Consider the following 18,516-nt stretch of genomic DNA (forward strand, 5'->3'; position numbering starts at 1 on the left):
TCCCCATCCAATTCTTATACCTCACATATGGGCTCTGTCTCTCCGCTGCTCCCAGCACTGGGCTCTTCTCCCCTGCTGCTGCTGCACTGAGGCTCTCCGGCCTCCTTCTTTGGGTGGCTCAGGGCTCCCTCCCCACAGCTTGGCCTGGAGGTGATGGGGCAGCAGGTCTCCTGGGGCAGGGACGCTGCAGGGGCTAGGGTGACCAGATGTCGCGATATTCAGGGCTTTTTCTTGTCTAGGTGCCTATTACCCCCCCACACACACTGTCCCGATTTTTCATACTTGCTATCTGGGCACCCTAGCAGGGGCTGAGGCTGCAGTGCAAGCAGCTCCATCCTGCGAGTTCCCCACCCCAGGGCAGAGGGGCCCACAAATCTCCCCATGGGTCTTCTACTAACCCCCCCAAATCCTCTCTGCTCCCCTGCCTCTGCCTCCTGACACCCTGCCTCGCCCTGCACCTCCTGCCCTTCAGTCCCCCCCCAAAAGCCTTTTCCCCCTCCTGCCCCTTGTGCCCCCTGAATTGCCACCTGCCACCTCCTGCTTCCATCTCCTTCGCTTGCCCTTTGAACGGCGCCCCCCCCATTCTGCTCCCTGCCCTGAAGCAAACAACCCCCCACCCTTTGGCTTGATAACGCCCCTCCCCTGCTCCAACCTCCGTGCCCCCAGTCCCAAACCGCATGGGGCTGGGAGGAGGAGAAAGTCCTTGCTGGCTAATAAAGCCAGTTTGTGCCCTGCAGCCCTGCTTTGGGGAGGGAGGGGGTCAGCCTGAACTTCTCCCCCTCCCCAACCTCCCCCCAACACTGACCCCTGTAAACTGCCCTGAACTTCCCCCTCCTCAACAATCCCCTCAACTCTGCCCCCCAAATCTACCCCATGCCTGGACTCTGCCCCTCCCCCATCCTGGCTCCCTCCTCAGTCCACCTAATGAGCCCTGTCTGAACCCCCAACCCCCTCTGCTCCCCTGAACCCACCTCCTGACCCCTGCAGCCCCTCCTGCACCTCAGCCCCCCTGAACTACCCCCTCCCTTCCCTAGTGACCCCCAGCTCCACAGGGTGACTCTGCTGTGTCGGTTTAACTGTCACCCCAGGATATGCCAAGCTCCCTTCCCCCCTTACAGCCACCTGGGCCCTCATTAGCTTCGGGGGGTGGAGCTAATTTGCACAGAGGATAATGGAGCAGCCAATCAGGGGCTGGCCTGGGTGCCGGGGGGGGCTATAAAGGACTCCTCAGGGCTTGTGGACCCCTGGGCATGGCTGTGGCTGCGCTGGGAGCCTGGGCTGCAGGGTCAGGGAGGGGTCTGGGCCCAGCCCCAGAGCCGGTAGGGGAAGCGGGAGGCTCTGGTGCTGCGCAGGGTGGGGCAAGAGCTGGGTACAAGAGGCCCTAGTCACTGCAGCTCCCCCTCTGGGGGGCTCTGGGGGAGAGGTCTGGAGCCATTTGTCACACGCTTGGGATCCACCCTGTAAGGGAGGACAAACTGGGCTTCATTCATACCCCAGTCTCAGTCATAATGCTGGGGTAACAGCAGGGGCTCCTTTCATAAAACACCTCATTATATTTAGCTCTTTGTTTCATGGGTTGCAAGCCTCCCACATTCTGATCCAGTGAAAGAGAGCCGTCCTCTCCTGCTGCCATCGACCCCCATCCCTCTGTCTGCTACCGACATGGCCTGGCCTGGGAATATGAAGAAACCTCTCCGAACTAAGAGGAGACACGCACAGAAACATACAGTCCTCTGTATTGGAGAGCGAGAGGCTGGAGAGACACAGACACACCCTCTGTTCACTGATCTCTCATGTTAATAACAGTTTGAAGAACATCCATCCAGTCTAGGACAAAGGTTTGCACTCTCAGAGCAGCTCAGCACAGGGGACGGGGGTGCTGGGGCAGTAAAAAGGCTCCAGGGAGCCCTGAACCACAGTGTCACTAACCCATTCTAGTGCACTAAAAACAGAGTGTAGTCGTAGGGGCACAAGTGGCTAGGTGTAAACACCCATCTACGATGCTAGCCACATCCTCCGGCAGCTAGTCTCTCCTGCCAGTCACGCTGCTGCAGCAACGTTATTTTTAGTGCCCAACCTGGATCAGAGCTAGTGTGTGTATCTCTACCTGAGCTGGGAATCAGACCCCAGCTTGAAGTGTAGATGTACCCTAAGTAAAACTGTACGTAGCTTAGGCTCTGGTCAATAATGACTTATTTAATGAAGGTGGGATATCGGTACCCTTCCCAGGATAGAGTCCCCCATCCTGTAAGTATGGCTTACATTCTTCATCAGCAAGGAGATGTGGAGAATTTTAACGGAACTGTGAAAGATGCACACGGGAAAAGGATATTTTGCAAGTATGATGGGTTTGCTAATAAGGGCACAACAATTCCCATCAGCCCTCTCCCTACTGCACGTCCCTTTACTCTGCCCAGGAACTTAAGTATTTGGTCAGTTCCTGAAGGGCTTATTCATTGATTCCAAGGCCAGAAGGGACAATCGTGATCATCTAGTCTAGTCTGACCTCCTGTATAACACAGGCCAGAGGACTGCCCCATAATAATTCATAGAGCAGATTTTTTTTTAAAAATGGCCAAACTTGAATTAAAAATGATCAGTGATAGAGAATCCACCACGACCCTTGGTATACTGTTCCAATGGCTATTTACCCTCACTGTTAAAAATGTACAACTTATTCCCAGTCTGAATTTGTGTAGCTTCCACTTCCATGCATTGGAGTGTGTTATACCATCTCCGATAGAGTAAATATTTGTTCCCCATTTAGATACTTATAGACTGTAATCAAGTCACCCCTTCACCTTGTCTTTGTTAAGCTAAATCACTCTAAGGCATGTTTTCTAATCATTCACATGGCGCTTCTCTGAACCTTTTTCAACTTACCAACATCCTTTTGGAGTTGTGGGCACCAGAACTGGACACAGGATTCCAGCAGTGGTCGCATCAGTGCCAAATACAGAGCTAAAATAACCTCTCTGCTCCTACTCGAGATTGGCCTGGTCATGTTTCCCCGGATCACATTAGCTCTTTTGGCCACAGCTTAGTTAGGACTGCTGTGAGACTGACCCTTTTTAAGTCTGTTGCGTGGCTGACCATCCCATTTTAATGTGTTGGAAATGAACAAGCTCCCTAAAGTTTGTGTGGGAAGGAGAGGAAGGTCCCTGAAGGACATCCAAAGACATGGGGAGGGGGAGAACTGAGACAATCAACAGAGCAGCCTCATACAAAAAGCTATTTTTGAAAATGTTAGTGGCTTCCCCCCATTTTCTGACTCGCTGTAATCACAAGGAACAAATGCATTCGCAAATGAATATTTGCAACAATCTGTTACCTGCATCCTAATACTGCAAACATAGCGCTTTAAACAAACAGCATTTAAAAATAAATTAGAAAGAGGAGCATTTGTATACTTTTATCTGTCCTCCATTGAACGGAGAATTTATATTTTTCTTCTGAACAGACGCTGTCGCTCCAATTTTCATGAGAATGCACCCTCTCCAAAGATACCCCAGCTAGCTTGGTGGGCATTGCTGCTGGCAATTTGAAATTCTAAACTTGTTGTGGTCTATCCATGACCTGCTTGAGCCTGAATCCAAGTTTCCAGAGGCTGAGTTGAAGCCTTTTTCTCAGCTGCTCCTCTTCTGATTAGTGAAAGGCAAGAGCTTGACTCAAAAATTGGAGGGGATGTCACCCTTGACTGCAGATTCAAGATTACTGTAGCTTTGAGCTCCAGAAAATGAGGCTCTTTCTGTACCTGAACCCCTGTGAGGAAAACTCAGGAAGCCTAATAACAGCAAAGGTAAGGTTTCTTTCCCCCTCTCTTTCAGAGCTCCCATTCATCCTTTCCTTCTCCCACTCACCGTCCTGTCTCCTCCCTTTCTTGTGGTGACTCCTGAGTCCTGTAGTTTGTGGACCCAAGACTTAAGGAACCTCCTAGGAGCAAACTTACAGACTCAGACTGCTGTAGTTGTCTGCACCTAGCTAGACACAACCGTTTGTCTGGCTCCTATTCAGACATGAAAAGAGAGCCAGAGTGCACTGTTACTACAATGGATCAGACAGACCAGAGGACCTGAAAGAAGAGTTCAAAGGTTGAACTCAGCTCTTTCTCCAGCAGCTCAGTCTAGGGGCAACTTCTGACTGTCAGCAACATGAGACCTTCAGACAGCGGGATGTACAGGTGTATAATGGAAGATGAGGATGTGAGTACTGGAAAGATTCTTCTGCAAGTGGCAGGTAAATGAACATGTCACAACGTCCAGAGGGGACGGCTTAACTCTGAGTTCATACTAACCTACCCATAGCCAAACAGATGTATTTACACGTTTCCCTATCTAATTGTGCAACAGCTCCTTTTCAGTGACTACACTACTTAGAAGTTTTCCTCAGCCTTTAATATGGTAATTGGTGACAGTGTTGAGCATCTGAACATGAAGTGTTCTAGGAGAGAGAGAAGTGTCCATATGTACTTATAAGGAACATACATTATCTATGTTTAGCTGTTTATGTATCACTTCTTGCCTCTCTCCAAAATGCTGATATTCGACACAGGTACAGATCAAACTGACAGTTCAAGTTGTAACAAGGTGTCTGTTTTATACTAATGAAGGTAATACATTCAACTGGTATGCCGAGAAGCACTTGTGAAGAACAAATCCGTCAAATGTGATAGGAGGTGTAAATGACCATGGGCTCTGATGGTGTGATAGGCAGTTGCACAGAAACACTTACATAAAGTGATCCTAGCAACTTACAAATGAAGTGATGGTAAGAATTAAGTACTGGAACAGAGGTGTAACACCTGATTGGCGCTGAATGCAGCAAATGGGTGAAATGACTTTCTATTACTGCCTCCTAATTCTTCCCCATCTGCATTCACAGAGGTGACACTATTTGTTGGTTTAACTGTCACCCCAGGGACACTCTGAGCTCCTCTCCCCTTTGGGGCCTCTTGGGCCCTCGTTAACCTTAGTGGAAGGGGGTGGAGGCTCATTTGCCTAGAGAAGGCTGGAGCAGCCAATCAGGGACCAGACTGGGTGCTGGGAGAGGCTATGAAGGGCTCCCCAGGGCTCAGGGCACGCAGACCCCTGGGCAGGGCGGTGCCTGTGCTGGGTGCCCTGGCTACAGGGTTGGGGAGGGGTTCGTGCCCAGTCACAGAGCAGGCAGGGCCCCAGTCAGTAGAAGGGGGAGACTGCCCCAGGTAGATGCTGGGGACTCAGGGGCAGCATGAGGTTGCGGTGCCTAGAGCCAGCCACAAGGGGAGGACAGGAGTTGGGGGCTCCTGGGATAGGGAGCTAGGAGCAGAGCTGGGCCCTATCTGGAAACAGGAGCTCCCCTCAGTCCCTGCTGCTCCCCGTATGGATACATGTACACTGGAGCTGGGAGCAAGCTTTCCAGCTTATGGAGACAGACATGCTAGCTCTGCTGGAGCTATCATGCTAAAAATAGCAGCATCGCAGAGGGTAGACTGGTAGCGGCTTAAGCTGGTCACCAGAGTATAGACCCACCCCGAACCCCTGGACACCGTCTACCCGAGCTGGGAAGCATGTGGTGCTCAGAGGGAGGGTGTGACGGGTTGGATCACGGAAACCCCCTTTGGGACTGCCCTTTGATGTGCCGAGTCTACCTCTGAGCCCGTTTTCCCTGACAACTTGGGACTTCAGTGCCCTGCCTGGTTTAAGCCAGACACGCTAGCCTGCTACAAACACAGACCTAGTTCTGAACTACGACCCCCCAAAACTGCAGGAGTAACTGAAAACTGCTTAAGAAGTGCTCCTGTCTCCAGAACTTAGATGCCCAGCTCTCAATGGGGTCCAAACCACAAATAAATCCATTTTACCCTGTATAGCTTCCAAGCTTTCTCCCTTGTGCGTGACTGGAGAGGAAGATTTTGTAACAGTTATAAGGGTTTATACCTTACTGCTTGTGATAATATTGGTTGTGAAGAAGCCCAACAACCTCCAATAAAAATGTATAGTATAGGTGTTAGCTAGAGAGCAAATCTAAGTCCTACTCATGTACCCCACTCCCCCGATGGTTCTGTTTGTGAGTTATATCCCTTCCCCTGACCCTGTGTTTGTCTGGTCTATTTAGAATTGCTCCTCAGACCAGCACTGTCTACCACCCTCTATTTGTATAGTTCCCAGTACAACGGGGCCCCGATCTTGGTTGGCCAATAGGTACAACTGTAACACACATGATTAATAACAAAGGGGAAGAAGTTTAAATCTGAGTGATAAAAGAACAGGTCATTTACTGAAAACTGCCAGAGTAAGGAGGACTCTCTGCCTCACCGCATGATGGCATGTGACTAGAAATATGGGCAACAAACACTCCCCACATCTCTTAGGTGTGTCAGCACCTTATAGCTACAGAGTGACTGATAGGGTTGCTAGCGCTCCAGGATTGCCCTGGAGTCTCCAGGAATTCAAGATTAATCTTGAATTAAAAATGATGTAACATGAGGAGGCTACCTCCAGGAATACATCCAACCACAATTGGCAACCCTAGTGACTGACTAGGCTAATAAATGACTCCCCTCCCCAGAGTGGGACTTTAACCTGATTGCTAATAACTGTCCAGGGCTGTGCCTGAGGGGAAAGGGAGTGATGTGATTGGCCTAAATCTGGATTGAACCTGGTCTGATAAACTCAGTTCAGTTTCGCCAGACACAATCGGATCACCACTGTTAATTCTGTAGACTCAGTCACAGCTCAGTAGTGACATGGCCCTGCCATACCAGGATCCTGGCTGGGAGCAAGTCCCTGGGAGCAGGGGGAGAGCAGAAAGATATCGGTGTCCCGAAGCAGCTGCTCTTGCCCTGCCAGTCACGCTCTCTGATGAAGGACAGTCTGAACCTGAGCTCAAACCCTTTCAGTTTCTTCTTGGTTCATGACTGGATACAAATAGAGCCTGTGACGGTGCCAAGAGTCACAGGAGAGGGGGATGATATGCGCTCTTTAGGGATGTGACTTCTTCTCTTCTGCCAATTTCCTGTAAACCCAGAGGGACACCGGCCAGGGGCTCTCCCCAAAACACTTATTGAAATGTCTGACTTACTATAAGCATCCACTGCATAACACAGACACTTCGTTGGGGGATGGGATCTCTTTAGATTCTCACACAGACTGTGAGGTAGATACTAGGCTGGCCAACCTAGGGAATTAGCTCTCGCCACTCAGGAGCACCCTCTGCAGGTGGTGTCTTGCCCACAATTACCTGCCCTTTTCCAAGCTCCACCACATTAGGCCCTACATCCCTCCCAGACAATGGCGTACTTTCCTGGGATACTGCCCTCTGGCGGTACCCCACTCTCTGGGTTCTGCCCCTCCAGGGAACTGGCTACCCCTAATCCCACCACTCGCCTCTGTGACCCACTGCTGTTCTTCACCCTAGCCCCTTTCCTCAGGGCCACAATGCAGTCTGAACTGGCCACTCATCATCAGCAAGGGGGTAGACCTGCTGCCTCTTTCTCCCCTGGCTGCCCCTCCACAGCCCTAATACCTCCTCAAGGCCCTGTATCAGGCCCTCAGCCTGGGACTTGGTCAGGCCAAAACTCCCCCAGCTCCCCCAAAACTTCCCCAGCACTGCTCTGTCCAAGGTACCTTTCCCTATCTAGGCAGCCAGCCCCATCACCTCATTCAGTTTTCTCATTTTTTTCAACAGTCAACCTGTGCAGCCTCATACATCCTGCCATAGCAGTACCCCGACACAGGCCTGTGGATAAGGCTGATGTTGCAAACTTTATGTTCTGGGTTTAGTGTATGTGTCGAAGGGGGTCACACACTAGGTTGCTACTGTCGGGTGAACTTATTTCACACCCCAGAGGATCCTCACATCCCTCCATTCCCACCCACAAGCTTCCTGCATGCCACGCTCCCATGCCCCTCAATTTCAGGGGCTCTGTGTGCCCACCAAAGTCCCTCCTCCTTCCATACTAACCCCCCCCCCCGTTTTCCCCTCCAATGACAGCAGCTCTGTGTGACTCCCATTCCCCCCATACCAGGGGCTTTGTGTAACCCATTCCTCCCCCAATAGCAGGAGTTCTGAATGTGCTCCCATTCCCCTACCCCCCCACGCATTCTCCTTCACTCCTTCCATACCAGGGTTCCCTAGTCTTCCCCCCACCAGGAGCTCTGTGTGCCCTCCATTACTCCCTCCCTCTAAACCAGGGCCTCCCTTCACTCTCAGTCCAGGAGCTCTGTCTGCCCCCCATTCCCAACTTCCCTCCATGCTAGGGGTTCTATGTGCCCCCTTCCCCCTATCCCAGGTTCTCCTAATTTCATGCTGTCTGGAGTGGCTCACAACTGTGAGTTCCAATCTCAGGGCAGACTGTCAGAAAATAGGGCAGAGAGACCAACATGGTGGTGTGTTTTATAATTAGGGTGACCATATTTCCCTATGCTGGATATGAACACCTCATAAAATTACTCGTGAGTTTACTGGCAATCAATCAGATCTATGCAGTACAAACCTTCAAATTAACATCAAGTTGACTGAGCCTCCATTAAAAAGAAATACTGCCTAGTTGGATTCTTTTTATTTACCTTCTTATCTTGAAGGCTTTAGGGTTCCCATTTAGGGGTGTGTGACACCCCCCACACACACCTTCCCACACCTGCAGGGTGAGGTGTCACACACACACACGCCCATACACCTCTCTCACATGGGTGTATGTGTGTGTGACTGATGGACTCGACCCTTTCCCTGCCTGGTGCTCTTTGCCCTCCACATCTGGCTGGACCCCTGGGTCAGACCTGCCTCTCCTGGTACCTGGTGCCACATCTTACCAAGGCAACACATGGATGGGGGCACGCAGGGTCACATGCCTCCCCCCATTTCTGCCAGGGCTTATACCAGAATGTGGCATGTGGCCACCAGCAGCCTTTTGGCACTGTGCAGGAGGGAAGGGATAGGAGCGGCTTCCAGCCGCAGGGGAGGAGTAGAGGGGAAGTGATGACCTGGCCCTTGTCTTTGCAGAGCTCATCTCATCTTGTTCCCCCCACCGTGGCTGGAAGCAGCTTGTCCCTTCCTGTCCACACAGTATCATAAATCAGCTAAGACCTCCATGCTTCTGCTGGCCACCAACATAACCTAGATGCCTTCTGTCCCCCCCGGCTACAGCGTGGGAAGGAAGGGGTTAAGCCTTAAGAATGCACTGTGCACCAGGGCCCAGGTAACCTGATTGCAGAGGCTTCAGAGAACCCTGCCAGAGAGGTCGCTCAGCAGGGGAGGGTGCCTAGAGGACAGAGCAGCCCCACGCTCCCTGGGGGCTGGACCGAGCGCAGGGGGTGGGGTGGGCAAAGAGGGTACTAAGCCCCTGTCCGGGGGCTGCGGTGAAGCCTGCAGGGTCAGGTTGGGAACAGGCTGGAAATTGTTTCCCACCCCAGTCCAGAGCTTAGCGGCTTCCCCATGCATGCATTGCACAGGGCTTTGGCACACACAGGGCTCGGCTCCTCCTGGCCAGCGTCCCGGGCCGGAGGGTCTTGGGCTTTCCCGGGGTGCTGGCCCAGCCAGAGGCAGTGGGGGAAGGAAGGAGTCTGCCGGCCAGACTATTGATAAGTGTAGTATTCCGAACAGGAGCTGGTTCTCCGCACAGCGCTGTGAATGGGATGTGTCCTGCTGGGGGGGGGGTGATATAGAGGAGCAGCAGGACTTGTGGGGGTGAAGGGGCAAAGCAGGGAGAGGACAGTGAGAGGCGGAGCATGTAAAGGGCCGATGGGTGGACAGCAGAAGTGACCTATAATCAGCCACTGCCTGGTACTTGCCCTCACTCTCCAGCCACTGCAGCTCACAGCACACATCTAGGGCTGGCCAGAAACGGGACTGGGAGCAGGGCCCTGCTGGTTGAGAGCCAGCTTGCAGCAGGGGCTGTGCTGACAGACCAGCAGGGGGAGCAGCTGGCCCTGCGCACTGCATCTTATCCCTGCCACCAGCTTTTCATCCCCACCCCCATCACTGGTCACTGGACCCCCACCCCACCCCCCTCGCACTGGTGGGAGGATGGCTCGCGAGCAAGGATCCGGCCAGCAGCAGGACTCAGTAGTACTGATGCATGCGGGGAGACTGAAAATATGGGATAGTTTGCCCGTTTTTAAGAAAAAGTCAGGACAGCTTAAATACGGGATTGTCCCTTTAAAAACTGGACATCTGGTCACCCTATTTATAATTATATTTCACCAAACCAGCAACAAATATAAATTCCTGGATCACTGGACTAGTCTTACCATGGAGTTACAGACAGTCTCCTTAAGCTCTCCAGCCCATCTCACCACGCAAACAAACTGCACTTAGTGATAATGGTCACATAAACCAAAAATCACACCACATCAGGTTCTTCCCAGTTCCAAGAAACCAGTCACTTCCCCCTCATCAATTGGTACTCTGGATCTTACACCAAGGACAACACTGGTAGCCAATGCTATAGTGAACTAACTATAGGTTTATTAGCTGAGAAAAATAAATGTGTTATTGAGAGGTTAAAGCAGGTAAATTACATTAACAGGTGAGTCAAAGTTTGTGAACCCCAAAGGATAACAGGGATGTAGTAATCTGCCAGTTCAGGGCCACCCAGAATAGCTCTGGGGATCTCCGTCTTCTTGTTTAGTTATTCCACCCTGTTAGAATCCAAACAGTCCAGAGATAAAGGATCTTCCTTTGAATCAGTACTTATAGCTTCTTCTCCACACAACAGTCAGAGACATGTTCTTACTCACACAATGGCCAATTGCTTTGAATTTAGCACTCTTCATTTGCATTCAATGAGCTATTTAATTACACGCTTAGACATAATATAACTGCCTGCCTTTACATTATAATAAGAATAGATACATGAAAAGAATACAAGTAACATTCCATTCGTTTCATGAAGTTCTAACATCTGAATACACTCTTAGATTAACACACACTTTGATCTAGGTCTATTTAATTACCAGGCATGCTTAATGTAAATGTAATGTAATAGTAAACAACAAGATCTAGTTAGGCAAAAACAATGCAATTAACATCTCCTTTGATCTCTATTAACACACTTGTGAATTGGCCTGAATATATACTAATACATTTAACTCCTTTGATAGTCACACACAAGTGAATGGGCCTATGGCTCTGGCCTGGCTTTGTCAGCATCACACCTGCTACCAGGAGTTATGTGAGCCCTTCACACCAGGGTCCCGCATTCTCCCCCCATGCCATGGGCTGTGTGCATGCCCCTATCTATACATCCCCATTCCCTCTACCATCCCTCCTCCATATTATTTTTTTCTGGGAGATGAGTCATTCAGGTGGCCAACATCTTAAACTCCACTGGGATGCCAGGAACTTCATTTGTCCCTCATATTCAGTTGACTGATTTCCCCTCAAATCAAAAGGGTTCTGGCCATTGGTGCCCAAGGCACCACCTGAAATTTTGGAATTGATCAGATGAGGCATTTAAAAGTTATCCCATTACAGACAGAGAGACAGACAGAGAAATGGCACCAAGTGGAGTGTAAGGGCATCACATGCTTGGCCAAAAAGTGACATTTCTAGGCCTTTTTTTTTTTATCCCTTGGAGAGGGCAGCATCCACCACTTCCCTTCCTTGCCCATCCCCCCAGCGTAAATGGAGAAAATTTCTCTCATCAATAGCCAGCAAAGCTCAGTACGGATGCACAGGGGCAGCCTCTTCCCCATGGTGGGAACTGAGGTGGGCTAGACAGAAATGTGGAGGGCTGCGCTATATATCTTGTGGGCACACGTACATATTTATTTGTCTAACAATGTGCACTTAAATGTCTCTTTTATCCATGTTATCCTCAAAAGGAGAATAAAAATAAGAATCAGTTTTAAACTTTATCTATGGCAGCTACCTGGGGCAACATTTATTCACAAAAAATCAATAGGAAAAGATAATTGTACTTAGGATGCTCCTCTCTCAAAACCTCGTCTCACACTCCTGTAAACCATTTCTCATTTAATTTTCTTTGAAAATTCTTGATCATTTATACACAAAATAAATCAACGTCAGTCAAACATGGCATTTTAGAATTTCATTTTATGAAGCTCCTGGTTGGCCTGAACTGGGACTTATACAGTATCTGGCTAACAAGCAAATGAGATCAGGCAAAAATCATAGGACAGTAAATAGTCAAATCATCGGCATTTATATGTCAGTGAAAGTCAGGGCTGTGAAGCTCAGCCTTGGCTGTCACAGCTCACTTAAAGCAATTTTAAAATCACGTTTGGATACACCAGGAATTACTGAAATGTTCATTCACATCTTTATAGACACTTTCATCCGGAAGGATCCATTTGGATGTTACAGACAGAGCTGGGCCAAACCATGCCATGCGAGCAGGGGGGAGGAAACCCAGGCAAGCATTAGCCAAAAAGGCAGTATGTGACATTCCAGCTGGGACCACAGATTTCTTAGCACCACTAACTGCCTTCCCTGGCTTCTCCCCACAGCACCCCCATGCAGAAGGGTAGCAGGCAATCACAGGGCAAATAGCCAATGCACCATGGCTTCTTAGCCTTACTACCCTGGATGAGAGATGTGTGCGGGGCAGTGAGCAGAGCAGAGGGAAAGACCATTCCCAGGGATGGGGTGGGTTTCCCATGGAGCCTCAGTGTCTGTTGGGTTTGTGGGGATTCCCTTTGAAACCTCAGGGTCTTTTGGGGTTGCCGGCTGCATCCCTCCCTTCCCCATTACATTATGCTGCAAACCTCCCTCATTGGTGTTTCTGAAGTACTTTTTCCTGCCCATGTGTTACCCCAGAGAAGGCGAGCATCAGGGCCAGGCTGTTTGGTGTCAGATTAGCCATAAAAGCACAGGATATTGATCCTCTAAGTAGCAGAAGTGGATGGCTGGTATTCGGGGGCTCTTGGAGGGAACACTCATGTGGGAAAGGTTTGCAGGTCACTGGATGGTACCACTGTATCAGCAAAATGCAGTGGTGAGGACAAATTGGGATTTTGGCGATTTGCTCCTGAAGACAGAGGTGCAGAATCTCCACATCTGGGTCTTTCCCTCCTTCTTTAATTTTGCCATACATCGATATGTGATGTGAAATGTGATGTGATGTGAAACGTGAAATAGCATTGTTTCTTTATCTGTTTGGAAGCTGCAACCTGTGTCTGATATTAAAAGAGAATCAACATTACATTTAATGGAAATTAACTTCTGTAACTTTCCATTCACAAAAGAGTTTCTCAGCCTGTTTTTGATTTCAATGTAAAGACTTCCTTTAGGCTCTCCAGTGCCTGTTCTTTGGTTATTTCACCCCAGTCCTCAGGGAGATGGGCAGGGAGAGCATCAAACTCCTCAGCAAACTGGTGATTGAATTCCTTGGAAACAAACTTCCAGTAATCGGAAGCTGTGATGCTGGGATCTGGCTGGATAAGCCAGTCTGGAAAAAATTTGCCATAATCTTTATAAGGATGAAACTCCCCTTTTGTCTCCAAACATCTGAATGTTTTATTTGAATCCACAGAAGAGGAGCATATATCAGAGACAAGTACTCTTGTTTTATTCCACCGATATGTCCCTAGTCCTTCAGGTCGGTGCACTGAAGCAAAATGCTCGTTATGCGCAGGAGCTCCTGCTTCACAGGGGACTTTACAGAACGGACACTGCTTCCCACAGCCAAACACTCGCTTGAAGATTTCATCCTGGGGCTTCACTGCAAGTTTTGAGAGTTTTGACTGAATTTCCAGATTTTCAAAAGTGGATAAAATTTGTTTTTCCAGATCAGGAATAAACTGTTCTATAAAAGCTGAAAATTGGTCTGCACTTGCTGTGTTTTTAAACAGTATCACTTCTAAGCTATCCCTGGGAATGACTAGATCCTGCTGCAGCTTTTCACACAAATTGTCTAAAAAGGCAGAGACTGTCTTAGTCCTCTCACCTTTGGAGTATTTCAGAACATGGCTGAATTTATTAATTATTGGGGAGAAAATCCTTTTCTCCAAATCTCCCAATCTTGCCTTCTCTTTGTAGAGCATTAACAAGTGTCTCTGTATCCAGGTTTTGATAAAATCTACATAATTCCTTGTGTATTGCACATAAGTGTTAAAGTCATTTTCTTCCAACAGCTGCTTCAGAACAAAGAATTGGAAAAATCTCCGGGTGCTGTACTCAACAGACCGTTCACTGCTGAAAATGTCATCCACGATTTCTGTCCCAAGTCTCTTGTTCACATAGTCCACCAGGGCAGGTCTCAGACACTGATCACAGAAATTCCAGGCCCTGTCCTGACACTCATCTTCTCTAAGTACAGAGCTTTGAACGTGGAGAGATACTGAGGTTTCAGTTTCCCCAGACGCTGCAGAGGATCATTTTCTTTAATGAATTCTTCATGCATCGTCTGAAATGCACGAGCTTCATCCCCCAAAATGTGAAGCTTCAGGTCAACTGCAAAGCAGGCGGTGGTGTGAAGGTTTTGAACATCAGCCTGCTGAAGCCACTCGTTAATCATCCGCAACAACTCTCTGCAATAAGTTTCATCATAATCTGCTTTGCCATTTACTTTTCCATCAGTGTAACTATTGCACTCTTCTATTAAAGATTTAGCTAAAGCCTCTGTTTTATGCCAGCATTCCTGTGTCAAGAATTCTTTCACACCTGATATTTATAGTTTGTAACCTCTGAACACTTCTAAGTCTAAGTATTCCTTTTTCATTTTGAAATTTTTTGTTTAATAAGCACACAAGCTTTTGGCATCCTGTAACATCTTCCAGACTGCACTGCCCCTGTCTGCTAGGTCTCTTCTCAGCTGGAACTCCACATCTTCAAATATGTTGCGTCTCTATAAAGGAATAAGTGATAATTCTGACAATGTTTCTGTCCACATGTTCTCAAATTTCTTCTCCAGTTCATCATTATTTAATTTGCAGTTGCTTTTCCTGCAATGGTTCAGAAGCCCATCCACTTTCTCTTCAATTTTTCTCTTGTACTTTGACAGCATAGCATCTGTTTTGTGTTGGCCTTTTTTAATATGAATCGCTTCTTGCCACTTGCTGAATGAATAACTCTCCAGTTCATTCCTGAGACTATTGGCACTTCTTCTAAAATCTTCTTTGTACTTTTCTATCAGGTGCAGATTTGCTGTTCCACTTTCAAAATACTGTTGTAAATGATTCAAAATCTTCTCTGCTTCTTGCCTCAGTTTTTCCTGTGCCTCACTCTTTAGTCTGATTGAAACATTAGTGTCTAGTTTATCTGGTGGCTGATTTTGGATAAAAGTTTCCTTTTCAGATACCCAGAAATGTATCTCCTTCCGAAAACCCCATTCCCACTCTGCATACTTCACAGACAGCTGGTTATAGGCTTCAGCAACAAGGCTGTTTCTAAAGCTGAAAATGAAGTTCTCATGTTTTACAGCATTCCACAGGCTCCTCACCCATGCAAGAAATAGGGGAATGTCATTAGGAGTTCTCTCTTGTGAACAATCTTTCAGAAATTCAAACAAATATTTCTTTAATTCATAAACCTTTTGACTGTATCCCAAATTCACTGGAGCCACGGGGGGGACTCCGTGCCACAGAGCAGGAATGTACCAATTGTGTTTTTCCAGATCATAATCCATAATATCAGAAAAGTTCATCTCTTTGCATTTCTTTTCCATGTTGGCTGCAGCTTTGGTCATTTCATTCAACTGTTCCAGGAGGTGTTTCCTGTCCCTCATGTTTTGTTCATGTGCAGACACATCACTGACGTTCTGATGCACAAACTGGGAGTTGGTTTTTTTCCCGATTTTCTCCATTCTGAGAAATGCATGGACCACAATTTGCAGAACATCTTTCATTCCAGTGGCATTCTCCATGGCCATGTTAAGAATCGTTATGTCACTCAGTCCAATCACCAGGGTGGCCAGCTCATTGTCATGTTGATAACTATCCTCCAGCTTGGCCAGTTCGGGGGCTTTCAAGCCTTCTGTGTCTATCACCAGGATGAAATCACAGCCCAGTTCCTGCTGAAAGTTCTCTGCCACTTTAATGAGTAACGTGAAGGCTCCTCGTGTACATCGGCCACTGCTCACTGCAAACTGCAGGCCGAACATGGTGTTGAGGAGGGTGGATTTCCCAGTGCACCGTCAGAACCAGGATTTTGGACCTTCCCCCCAGCTTGGCATGAAGCTGACTCAGAACATCTGTTACCCACTGCAGTGAGATGTTGGAAACGTCTCCATCAATGATCTCCATGGGAAACCCTTCCAGCATGAGGTCAGCTGCTATGCCTGGGAGATGGGTGAATTGCCTTTGGCTTTCTGCCATTTTACCTTCTTTAACCATTGAGCATTCCGCTTCATAAAACTGCCCCAACTCACACATGAAATGCTGCACTCCTAAGGAACTGGCAGAGATTAATTTGTCTAACTCTGCAAACATTTTAGGGTCATCTTTTGAGTTTTTGCATTTCTCTTTATATTGATCCCACAGTTTAGAAAGATTCTCCCTAGTAATGTGATCCAGGCCAAACTTCATCCATTTCAGGAAGTAATGTTTCTCCATGGGAGGTAGTAGTCTTATTCCAGTAATAAATGTAATCAAACCATCAGTCAGGTCATGTTTATTCTGCTGAGCATGTAAATCCATTAATTTCTTTTTCAGCTGAGATTTATATTTCTCAAGTGGGGTGTCTCCTTGCTTTCTCATTCTGCACAGCTCTTTTTCCACTTCAGCCAAGTTTCTCCATGTCTCCCCTTGGAGTCTCAGCTTTTCCCTCTTGTACTTTGCCACATCTTTGATTTGTGCAGTGATTTCCTTTGCATATGTGTTTGGGGTCTGACATTCCTTGTTATCCTCATCTACCTGGATGCCTAATTGACGTGCTGTCTCAGCCATGGCTTCTATACTCACTCTCTTGGGAGAAGATTTCATTATGGCTGCTATTGCAGACTGCAGAACTTTTACAAATTGTGCCTTATTTGTGGTACCTCCTTTCCACAGCACATGTGACTTGTTCAGTTTCAGCATCGAGGCTAACTTTTTCAGGAATTCCAGCGTTTCCTTGGCTTTCCCAGCCTGATTATTGAAGTGAAGCAGTATTTAGTGGCTGATCCCTGCAGAGATGATAACAGCGCATATTCTCTCTCACTGATGCTCTCAGTAACTATGAACACTGCTGAGGAGATCTCTGTTAAAAAGCTAAACTGCACCCAATGCGACTCAATATCTCCAAGCAGATTTGTAACCGCGACAGGTTCTGGGAAAAGATCTGAATTCCCCATCCCACCAGGGAAATACCAGGAAATCTCAACCAGCCCATCTGCGAATGCCCGTGGGACGTTCCCAGACTCCATGTCCCAGTGGACAAAGAAATTGTGGTGCTGCTGGGAGGGGCTGAGAACCTCACTGAGGAGGTGGGACTTGGAGAAGCTGCAGCTCCCCATCCGCACAAAGGAAATGGTTGGCATTGACGTGAGCACCAGGCTCTCCTCTCTGAACCCTCTGCTCTCTGCCAGGGAGTGCGGCCTCCACTTCCTCACAATGTCCCTCATGGCCCACAGCAGTAGGGTGCACTTGGGGGTGTCGAGGGCAGGTAGCAGCAGAGGAAGGGCAAACTGGCACATGGACATTTTGGACAGGATCTCCTGCTGTAGGAAACTGTCTGAGGAAAGCAGAATGGCACAGAGAACATCAAGGGGGTGCAGGGAATCACTGGTGTCTGTGTCACTGAGAAAAGAAAAATCTTCAGGAATATCCAGCTCCTCTTTGTCCATAGTTAGTGTTTGATCAGTGGGTGCCCTGTGCTCAAGGCTTGTGCTTCTTGCCATCCCATTCAGAGCCATGAGCTTCCTGAGGAAATGCCAAGGTAAATCTCCTGTTGTCTGAGGAGGGCAGTTCTTTAGACTTTCTGGTGTGATTTCCAGGACATCTCTCAGCTTTAGTTTCCTGCTTCTGTATTTCTCCATTTCTAACTTTGACTCAATGTAATGAAGGGCTTTTGGTCTCTCTGCAGAAAGGTAATACAACATAAACACTTTGTTAAACTGAAAATGTTTTCAGGTAGAACTCTTACTTTGGTATTAGGGCCATAATGTGAAGGAATTGCAATTATTAAACAAAAATCATGGAGGTCTGCATGCTCCTTATAAGTGACAACCACTTAGAGGGGTCGTGTAGCTGGAGTACTGAAGCACCATTTATCTGGTGCAACCTTCACAGATTTGACCCAACTGTCACACTCTCAGTCATCCTAACTGAAATGCCACACTTATGGAGAGCTACGGAAATTCTTTCAGACAGGTCATGTATTCAACTAGAAATGTGGTTTTGGTTGGCCTAAAATTATTGCAATTTTGATATGAGAGGTTTCAGCCATTCATAAAATGGCCAGAGAAGAAGGAGGAGGTGGTGCTGCTGTTCCCTCCCCCAGTCCTCCCATAACATATAGCCCAGTGGATGTGGGAAAGCCAAGTTTGAAATCCTGCTCTGAAACAGGCCCCAAATTAACTTTTCTGAGTCACCAAAAATTTCAAAATATTTTAGATTTGGTTTGACGCAAACTAAATATTGTTTTTTCATGTTTTTTTTT

General features: G+C 48.0%; 1 pseudogene; it reads right to left on the reverse strand.

The window, feature by feature from the left end:
• Positions 1-13,190: 13,190 nt before the first annotated feature.
• On the reverse strand, positions 13,191-17,899 carry LOC140913311 (up-regulator of cell proliferation-like; annotated as a pseudogene).
• Positions 17,900-18,516: the final 617 nt, after the last annotated feature.

The sequence above is a fragment of the Lepidochelys kempii genome, chromosome 6 (assembly GCF_965140265.1).
Source record: "Lepidochelys kempii isolate rLepKem1 chromosome 6, rLepKem1.hap2, whole genome shotgun sequence".
Lineage (NCBI taxonomy): Eukaryota > Metazoa > Chordata > Testudines > Cheloniidae > Lepidochelys > Lepidochelys kempii.